The sequence below is a fragment of the Myotis myotis genome, unplaced genomic scaffold (genome assembly GCF_014108235.1).
Source record: "Myotis myotis isolate mMyoMyo1 unplaced genomic scaffold, mMyoMyo1.p scaffold_m19_p_17, whole genome shotgun sequence".
NCBI lineage: Eukaryota > Metazoa > Chordata > Mammalia > Chiroptera > Vespertilionidae > Myotis > Myotis myotis.
In genome coordinates this window covers 30,622,038-30,630,750 of record NW_023416321.1, presented here as the reverse complement: position 1 = coordinate 30,630,750, position 8,713 = coordinate 30,622,038, and the positions used below count along the sequence as shown (strand labels likewise).

Sequence of the window (8,713 nt, the reverse complement as noted above, 5' to 3'; positions counted from 1 at the left end):
CTTTCAGCTGCGAAACTTCTTGTGGCCCCTCATCCTCCAACAGCTAGTCTGTCTTCCTCACACAGTGGTCTCGGGACGGGGTGCTGAAGTGGTAGAGGCAGAAGCTGTAAGGTCTCTTGAGACCTAAGCTTCAGCATTCACACAGCGTCACTTTGCCACATCCTATTGGTCGAGGCAAGCCAGGTGGCAGCCCATGTCCAAAGAGGAGAGAAACAGACTCCATCTTTCGATGGGAAAAGCAGCAAAGAAGTCGTGACCGCATTCAATCTACACCTCCAGCATTTCCTAGCCTTCTTTCCTGCTTTATTTTGCACCCTTGTACTTACCACCATCTGACATACTGTATGTTTTGATTATTTATGTTAAAATGGAAGTGCCGCCAGGACAGGGGTCTGTGCTGCTGAGTCACTGCTATGGCCCCAGCACGAGAACAGGGTCTGGCAAGTAGTAGTGCTCAGTGAGGACTCACTGAAGGAAGGAATGACTGGATGCTCTTACCAGCGCACTGCATGGAGCTGGAGGTGGGCACGGCCTCATTCTTGTCCAGTAGGAGGAGCTCTGTGTTCCGGAACCAGCTCTCACTTCTGGGTCAAATTTCAGAGCATCTTGGCCAGTGCAAAAGCTCTCTATTAAAAACAGTACACGTAAGTTTAGGAAATAGAAGTTAGACCATGGGCGTACAGCTGTTTGCTCCTGGGCCTCCCCAGCTCAGAAGTAGACCTGGAGAGCCCTGGCCAGTTTGGCTCAGTGGATGGAGCGTAGGCCTGCGGACTGAAGGGTCCCAGGTTCGATTCCAGTCAAGGGCATGTACCTTGGTTGCAGGCACATCCCCAGCAGGAGGCGTGCAGGAGGCAGCTGATCGATGTTTCTCTCTCATCGATGTTTCTAACTCTCTGTCCCTCTCCCTTCCTCTCTGTAAAAAATCAATAAAATATATATTTAAAAAAAGAAAGAAGTAGACCTGGAGAGACCCACAGTGACCCCCGTCAGTGAGCAACCCAATGCAGCCCAGGGCTGGCCGTGACTCATAGCACATGGGTCAGAAAGAAAGGGATTCAAAAATTATCTCCTTTTTTTTAAGGGTTTTTTTTAAATTGACTCTTAGAGAAGTTTTAGGTCCACAGCAAAACTGAATGGAAAGCACAGAGAGTTCCCATATTACCCCACCCCTTCCCCCAGTGTCCCCCAGTACCAACACCCTGCATTGGAGCCGTACGTCTGTCAAGGAAATGATCTACTTATAAGGAAATGCTCATTCTACTACGTGAGAAAAATCAGAATACCATGAAACACACAAAGGTGAAAATGAGTCTGATCTCCTAACTGTACTGTAAACGCTCTTTCATCAGATTCATTATTTAAAAAAAAACACAAAACCCCTTATGTGCCCCTGAAAAGGAAAAAGACACTGTAAGACTCCATCACCTGTAAATCCGTTGTCACCCTGATTTCTAATTTATAATGTGAAAAGAACGTGTATCTCAGAATCAATGAATTACAGTGTGTTTTATACACACGAGAGTGCAGGCACCGTGGTTCTCTCTGGTGGTAAGACTGCGGGTCCTTTGAATTCTCGTCTTTAAAAGTGCTGTTAAAAATGTTCCTGTCTCGAACAAATGGCGCTGGGAAAACTGGGTAATCACATGCAAAAGAATGAAGTTGGATACTTACGCCATATACAAAAGTTACCTCAAAATAGATTGAAGACCTAAACATAAGATCTGCATTGATATCTCTTAGAAGAAAAAAATAGGGAAAGTTTCATGACATTGGCTTTGGCAATGACTTCTGGGATATGACACCAAAAAAATAGACAAATGAGACTACATCAACCTTAAAAATTTTGCAGCGTAAAGGAAACAATCAACAGTGAAAAATTAACCTACAGAATGTGAGAAAATATTTGCAAACCATATATCTCATAAGAGGCTAATATCCAGGATATATAAAGAACTACAACTCAACAATGAAAAAAAAATAACCTGGATAAAAATTGTCAAAGGACTTGAATAGACGTTTTCCCAGATAGCCAATACACATATGAAAAGATGCCCTTCATCACTAATTAGGGAATTGCACATCCAGCCACAATGAGATACGATCTCATACCCATTAGGATGGCCATATAAAACAGCAACACAAGTACTGACAGGAATGTGGAGAAACTGGAACCTTTGTGCACTGTTGGTGGGAATGTAAATTAGGACAGCCACTATGGAAAACAGTATGTAGGTTCCTCAAAAAATTAAAATTCCCATATGACCCAGCTATCCCCTTCTGGGTATATATCCAAAAGAATTGAAGACAGGATCTCAATATATCTGCACACTCGTGTTCATTGCAGCATTATGCGTGATGGCCAAGAGGTGGAAGTGAGCTAAACGTCCATTGTGGGATGCGTGGATAAAGAAACATTTGATGGAATATCATTGGGCCTTAATAAAGGAAATCATGTCATGTGACAATATGTATAAACCTTGAAGACGTTGTGCTAAGTGACTTTATGCCAGTCACAAAAAGACAAATACTGTGTGATTCCACTCGTATGAGGTACCCTGAGTAGTCAAACTCCTAAAAACAGAAAGTAGATTGGGGGTTGCCAGGGGCTGGAGATAGAGGGATTAGGGGAGTTGCTGCTCAGTGGGAACAGAGATTCAGTTTTACAAGATGAAAAGGTCCAGGGATCTGTTGTACAACGATGTGCACAAAGTTAACATGGCTGTAGTGTAGTGTCCATTTAAAGTGGCTGAGATGGTAAATTTTATGTACTTTACCACACACAATAGTTTTTCTGGGTTTTCCCCAATCACCACAATCTATACTTAAAGTTCTGCAAATAATCAAGAATGGCCGTGGCAGTGGCAGGGTGGGCCATGCCAGATGGGTTTGTGTACCCTCGGTGGGTACGGCTACAGGAGGGGCTACAGGAGGCTGGGCCCAGAGGGAGGCTGGCAGGTGCCCCGCCCACCCTGAGAAGCGGGCTCTTCCTCCCCCGCCCATCACCAGGCACCTCTCTCAGAACAGATGCTGTGGCCAGAGGCCAAACAAGCTCAGAGGGATTTCATTTCTTTCTTCTTTTTTATTAGTTTAACAAAAATACAAAATCTACAAAAATATATAGTATAAGTCCTCATATTTTCACTGTTTCAGCTTTTTGCCTTTCACAGAGTAAACACATTACCAATAAAGTCTCCTATCCAGTCTCCTTTATACCCTGCTTAGTCTTTCCGTTTACTTTAGTAATAAATGCTATGTATTGTCCCACATCATGCTTGCTCACTCTGTGCTGATAATTGTCCCTCTGAATCTGGCTCGTTCCTTTTAATAGTGACCTGATCCGTGGTATGGGCAGACTCGGGCTCTTCCATCCAGTCGCCGCCAGTTCTTCACTCCCGCCAGCACTGTCGCCAGGAACATCTGTGAGGGTCGCCTTGTGCGCCCACATGGGTTCCTCCCGGGCAAGGCCACCTTGTTTAAAATGATGTTTATTCGGAGTCTCGTGCCAGGGGTTGAAGGGCAAGGCAGGCGGGAGCAAAAGCAAGCGGGGGAAGGTTTTGTTTACACAGAGGGTGGTTCCGGCGGGATCAGTGAGGAAAGGTCACTTCTCCTGACCCCTGCAGCCTGGCCTCAGCCCTCCTGGCTCCCTGCATCTTCCTCCAGGGCCAGTCCCGTCCATGCTTGCACCGCCTGGACAGAAATGACCCGGCCAAGGTCACATGGCGGCTCACAGATCGGGCAGAGAGGCTAGTGCAGATGCTTGGCCCTGGCTCGCTGGGGGCCGCGGCCTCCGCTTCCGCTCCCGTGGTAACTGGCATTGGTCGTGGTTTTTCTGCACCAGGGCTCTGGGCCCATCCCAGGCTCTGCGGGCGCCGTGCCCCCGGGGGCGCTGGCGGCGATGGGGTGAGGACGGACGGGCTCTCAAGCTCTACGGGTCGAGCCCCGCAGCCCGCAGGATGCGGGCGCCTGGCTGAGGTCCCAGTGGGCGGGGGAGCGGGGCGGGCTGGCGGGGCGGGGCCAGGGGCGGGGCGTCGCCCCTCCGCGCCTGCGCCACTTGCCCTCCACTGAGAGCTTCGAACGCTGGCTTGGCTGTCGGGCGCGGTGGCCAAGTGGTAAGGCGTCGGTCTCGTAAACCGAAGATCGCGGGTTCGAACCCCGTCCGTGCCTGGGCTTTCAGGTTGGGGTTAGGCAACGGGCCTCTGGTGGCCTCTTGTGCGCTGTCCCCACCTTCTGCTACTTGGCTTTTTTAACTTTTCGGGTTTTGTTCATAAGCCTTGCACAGGGCAGACATGTCTGGGATCCCTGTGTTGCTGATGGGGACACCTACACCCAAGGTGAACAGCTTGCACTAAGCATTGGAATAGCCAAGTGTGGTCCTGTCATGCTGGTTTTGTATGTCCTGAGGGTGGGGGCACTTCCCAGAAAGGGCATTTTGAGCTTCTGGAGATGGGTTTTATTGGTTTCTATTTGTTCCTTGAAAGGTGAGTGAACCACACCGTGCATGCCCCCTGCCTTTTTTATCTGAATCAGGAAGCCAACCACATTGTTCAGTTGGTGGATGCTTATTCCTTTCCCAGCCCTTGTGAGCTGAGCCTTTGAGACTGGCCCTAGCCAGCTATGACACCCCCCAAGTCATCTCTAAGGTAGACCGCCCAATTTAATAGGATATTATGTTGAGTGCTTCCCATTCGGATACACTCCAGCCTGTCTGTCCCTTTCTTTGATTGTGACATTCAGCACTGAAAATACTACTCCAGATATAGTCTCACTAATGGAACTTAACCTCCCTCATTCTACATTCCATACTTCTGTTAATGTGACCAAAAGTCACATTACCTTTCAATGCAGTTCACCAAAGGGAACTTCAGGTGGATTGAAAGTCAGCAGAGTTTCTTTGGAATAGTGTCTAGGGTTATCAAAAGATAGGATGTGGGCTCAGGCACCAGGGAAATTTATTTATCATTTCCCTAATATTCCAATAAATGGAAGAGATGCTTGGCTTTTCAAGGGAATGCTGAACTAGGTGTCAGGGTCAACATGGAATTGTTACTGAATGCAAATAAAGGCAGATTCCAAATATCCCGGGATAGGAGAGAGAAATTTCCTGTACTACTGGGTATTGCCTTAAATCCTGACTCTGAATTTGGATTACCGATCCTTGGAACTCTGAGGCTGGACATTGGGTTTCCTGCAGTAGCTGGAGGTGAGAATTCCATCCCAACAGAGGGGGATGGATGAGCCAAGCCAAATCAATAAAAGAGGGTCAAGGTACAGAAGTAGTCAACATACAGATGTTGGGGGAAATGTGGGCCCCCAAAGGTGAAGAGCCAGAGATAGGAATCAACTATGGACCCCAGGTCAAGGTTGGTCAGCTGTAAGCACCAGGGTGAACATGGGAGCAGAGAGGCCTTACAATGACCTTCAAGGCCTTCCGGTATCTACACTCACTTCTGTGGGGCTGGAGGTAGTTACTGGCTTACAGGGTGAGGGGAGAGGCAGGAGGAGAGACCTACGCTGAGTTCCCTGCACGACCTCTATCCAGCCACATATATACCTTGGACTTCAACTTCCTTCGTTGCAAAATTTGAAAGTTGAAAAAGATATTTCCTAGGTGCCTCGTGGCCTCAAATTTTACCTTCTAACTCGGAGCCTGGGCCTTGGACAAGGAAAGGGACCTCAAGCTGCCTCACTGTCTCGCCATGGCTGCCCAAGGTGGTGAATCAACTGTGGGGCATGGTCATTTCGACGTCACGATGGGATCTATGTGACCCTGGTTCCCCATCCAGAGAGTTACGATCAGTGCTCCCTGATGGGCAGGACTGGAGCTGCGAAGGCCTGTGCAGACCTACCGCCATTGGCTCCCAGGTCTAGGACAGACTCAGAGCCTCTAGTACTGCAGTTTGAGAGCCATGTAGTGAGACACAGACATTGAGGGCAGCTAAAACCGCTAGGATATTTTAAAAATATAAACTACTTTAGGCCAGGCCTCTTTCTTCCTGTGAGTGAATATTATTTAACTTAAAAGCAGAAGTATATATATTTTGCCTCATGCTGTCAGTGTAGTCCAGTATTCCACCTTGAGATACATACACCAGGGCCAGGGATTGAACCTGCAACCCAGGTTTGTGTCCTTGACCAGGAATTGAATCAAAGGCCGTCCAGTGTGCAGGGCCAACTCTAACCACTGACCCGCACCAGACTGGGTGAGAGATATCTTTTTAAATCTCATATTTTATATAAAACTGATTCAGAAGCCACACAAATCAAGCGAATGTCTTAATGAATTGTAAGAATACCAACCAGGTGAGAGAACTCTGCCAGACACCCCGAAACCTCCTTCATTTGCCCCCTCTCAATGGCACTCCCTCATAGCCAGAAGTAGCTATACCCTCTACTTTTTTTTTTTTTTATAGGAATCACTTCCTCACATTTTTACTTATCACCTAATTGAGCATCTTTGCATCTTTATACCTATAATTTAACTTTGCTCATTTTGAAAATTGATATATCTTTTAAGCTTTTTATTTCAACCACGAGGACTCTCTTCTTCCCTTTCATTCCCTTGCAAGGTATCTGTTGAGGAACCTGGCCCGTGTGAGCTGTAGAGTTTCCCATAATTTAGACTTTCCTGCCTGCAAGCTCTTGGTGCAGTTCAACAAGTTCCTCTGTCCTCCTCAAATCTTGCTGCAAATTAGCGAAATCAGACACTGAATCAGAGTCGGTTCAATCTCTTAGACGAGACTCAGGTATCATCTCTTCTGATTCCCCCACGTAATGAGTCAGCTTCTTGTCTGGGACCCCTCTGTGCGTCTCACATCCTGGCTGGGAGGCCTTTAGGGCTGGGACAGTGTCTCATTCAGGTCTGTTTCCAGCACCTGGTCCAGAGACAGAGGCCTGGACAAGAGGGGGCCCTACATGAGGGATTGAGGAAGTCTTCCCTGAGGAAGTGACATCGTGGTTGGGCTCTGGAGGATGCCCAGGAATGTGCCCGAGCACCACAAGATCTTGGGTATTTCTGTCCTCGTTCAATCATCTTTGACACGCAACTATCACGACTAGATTGCAGCTGAGCAAGTGGAGGAAGTCTTCCTTCTCCCGTGGACTTTCTGACCTTGCACGTAAAATGCAATTCCAAAATAAGAAACAAATACTGCCCAGCTGGCGTGGCTCAATGGTTGAGATTTGACCTATGAACCAGAAGGTTATGGTTCGATTCCTGGTCAGGGCACCTGCCCGGGTTGCGGGCTCCAGCCCTATGGGAGGCTTGCAGGAGGCAGCCCATCAATGATTCTCTCTCATCATTTATGTTTCTATCTCTCCCTCCCTCTCTCTTTACCTCTGAAATTAATAAAAAAAAAAAATACATTTTTTAGCCCTAACTGGTTTGGCTCAGTGGATAGAGCGTCGGCCTGCGGACTGAAAGGTCCCAGGTTCGATTCTGGTCAAGGGCATGTACCTTGATTGTGGGCACATCCCCAGTAGGAGGTGTGCAGGAGGCAGCTGATCGATGTTTCTTTCTCATCGATGTTTCTAACTCTCTATCCCTCTCCCTTCCTCTCTGTAAAAAAATCAATAAAATATTTTTAAAAAGATGGAGAAAACTAAGATGGCGGCATAGGTAAACACCGGGAAATTGTCGCCTCACACAACAATTGAAAATTACCGCAAAGGACTGAGCAAACATCATCCAGAACAACAGGAAGGCTGGCTGAGTGTAAATTCTACAACTAGAAGGAAAGAAAAGCACGCTGAGAGCCAGAGGCGCTGCGGAGGTGAAGTGCAGAGGTACGGCGGCTCGCGCGCGCGAGGAAAGGGGGTGGCGCCTAAGGACGCGGCTGTCTTTTTGAATCACAAGCTCCGGACTGCTCTGAACTCCGGTTCTGGGAAGTCTCTGGGGACCCAGGACTCATACGGGGAGAGGCTGGTCTGTCCGGCAGCGGGTGAACTTGAGGGCGGCTTTCCCTCAGAGGTGCTTGCAGCCGTTACCGGGACACTGAGACGCGCGACTCCGGGCGGAGAATCGGCCATAGCTGCTTTCTCCGCCCTTTGACTCCCTGAGACCCCGCCCCACCCAGGCTGCGGCAGAGGCGTTTGCATGTGAATGTACCTAACTACAGCCAAGCCAGGCAGACCCGGAACTTCCAAGAGAAGGCCCAAGGCCCCGCAGCGGCTTGCATTGCTTCACAGCTGAGCCTCTTCGTGGCTCCTGCTGTGTGGCCTCAGGCAGAGGCTGAATTAGCACCTCCTTAGATCCAGGAGCCACTGTACCCAGTGGTCAGAGGGGGACCATCCAGATTGAAATTCCTCAGATCCATAAGGGACACACTCAGGGGGCAGACTCGTGAGCACCAAAGCCCCACTGAAGCAAGTCTTGCCCCAGAAGGGTGTCTTCAGCACAGAAGTTCTCCCACTTTAGACACAGCTGATTCTCACAGCCAATTGGCCTGGAGGTCAATTCCTCCCAGTGATTCTACAACAACCAAGGCACCAAGAGTGCACCAAGAGTGTCCACCCCAGGTAACTGGGGAGGCTGAACTACTGGGCAGTACAGGACACCTGGCGCACAGGGCCACTCTATCAACACAGGGAAGCTGCCAAAATGCGGAGACAAAGAAACAGGTCACAAATGGCAGAAATGGAGGAAAGCAAACGATTGGATATAGAGTTCAAGGCCACGTTTATAAGGTTTTTCAAGAATTTTATGGAAACCGCCGAT

The 8,713-nt window shown here is 48.5% G+C and overlaps 1 non-coding gene across 1 annotated transcript; it reads left to right on the top strand.

Annotated features, from left to right (window-relative positions):
• The first annotated feature begins 4,092 nt into the window (after nt 1–4,092).
• On the top strand, nt 4,093–4,164 carry TRNAT-CGU. Its single transcript has one exon. It is a non-coding gene; the product is annotated as a tRNA-Thr (tRNA).
• Nucleotides 4,165–8,713: the final 4,549 nt, after the last annotated feature.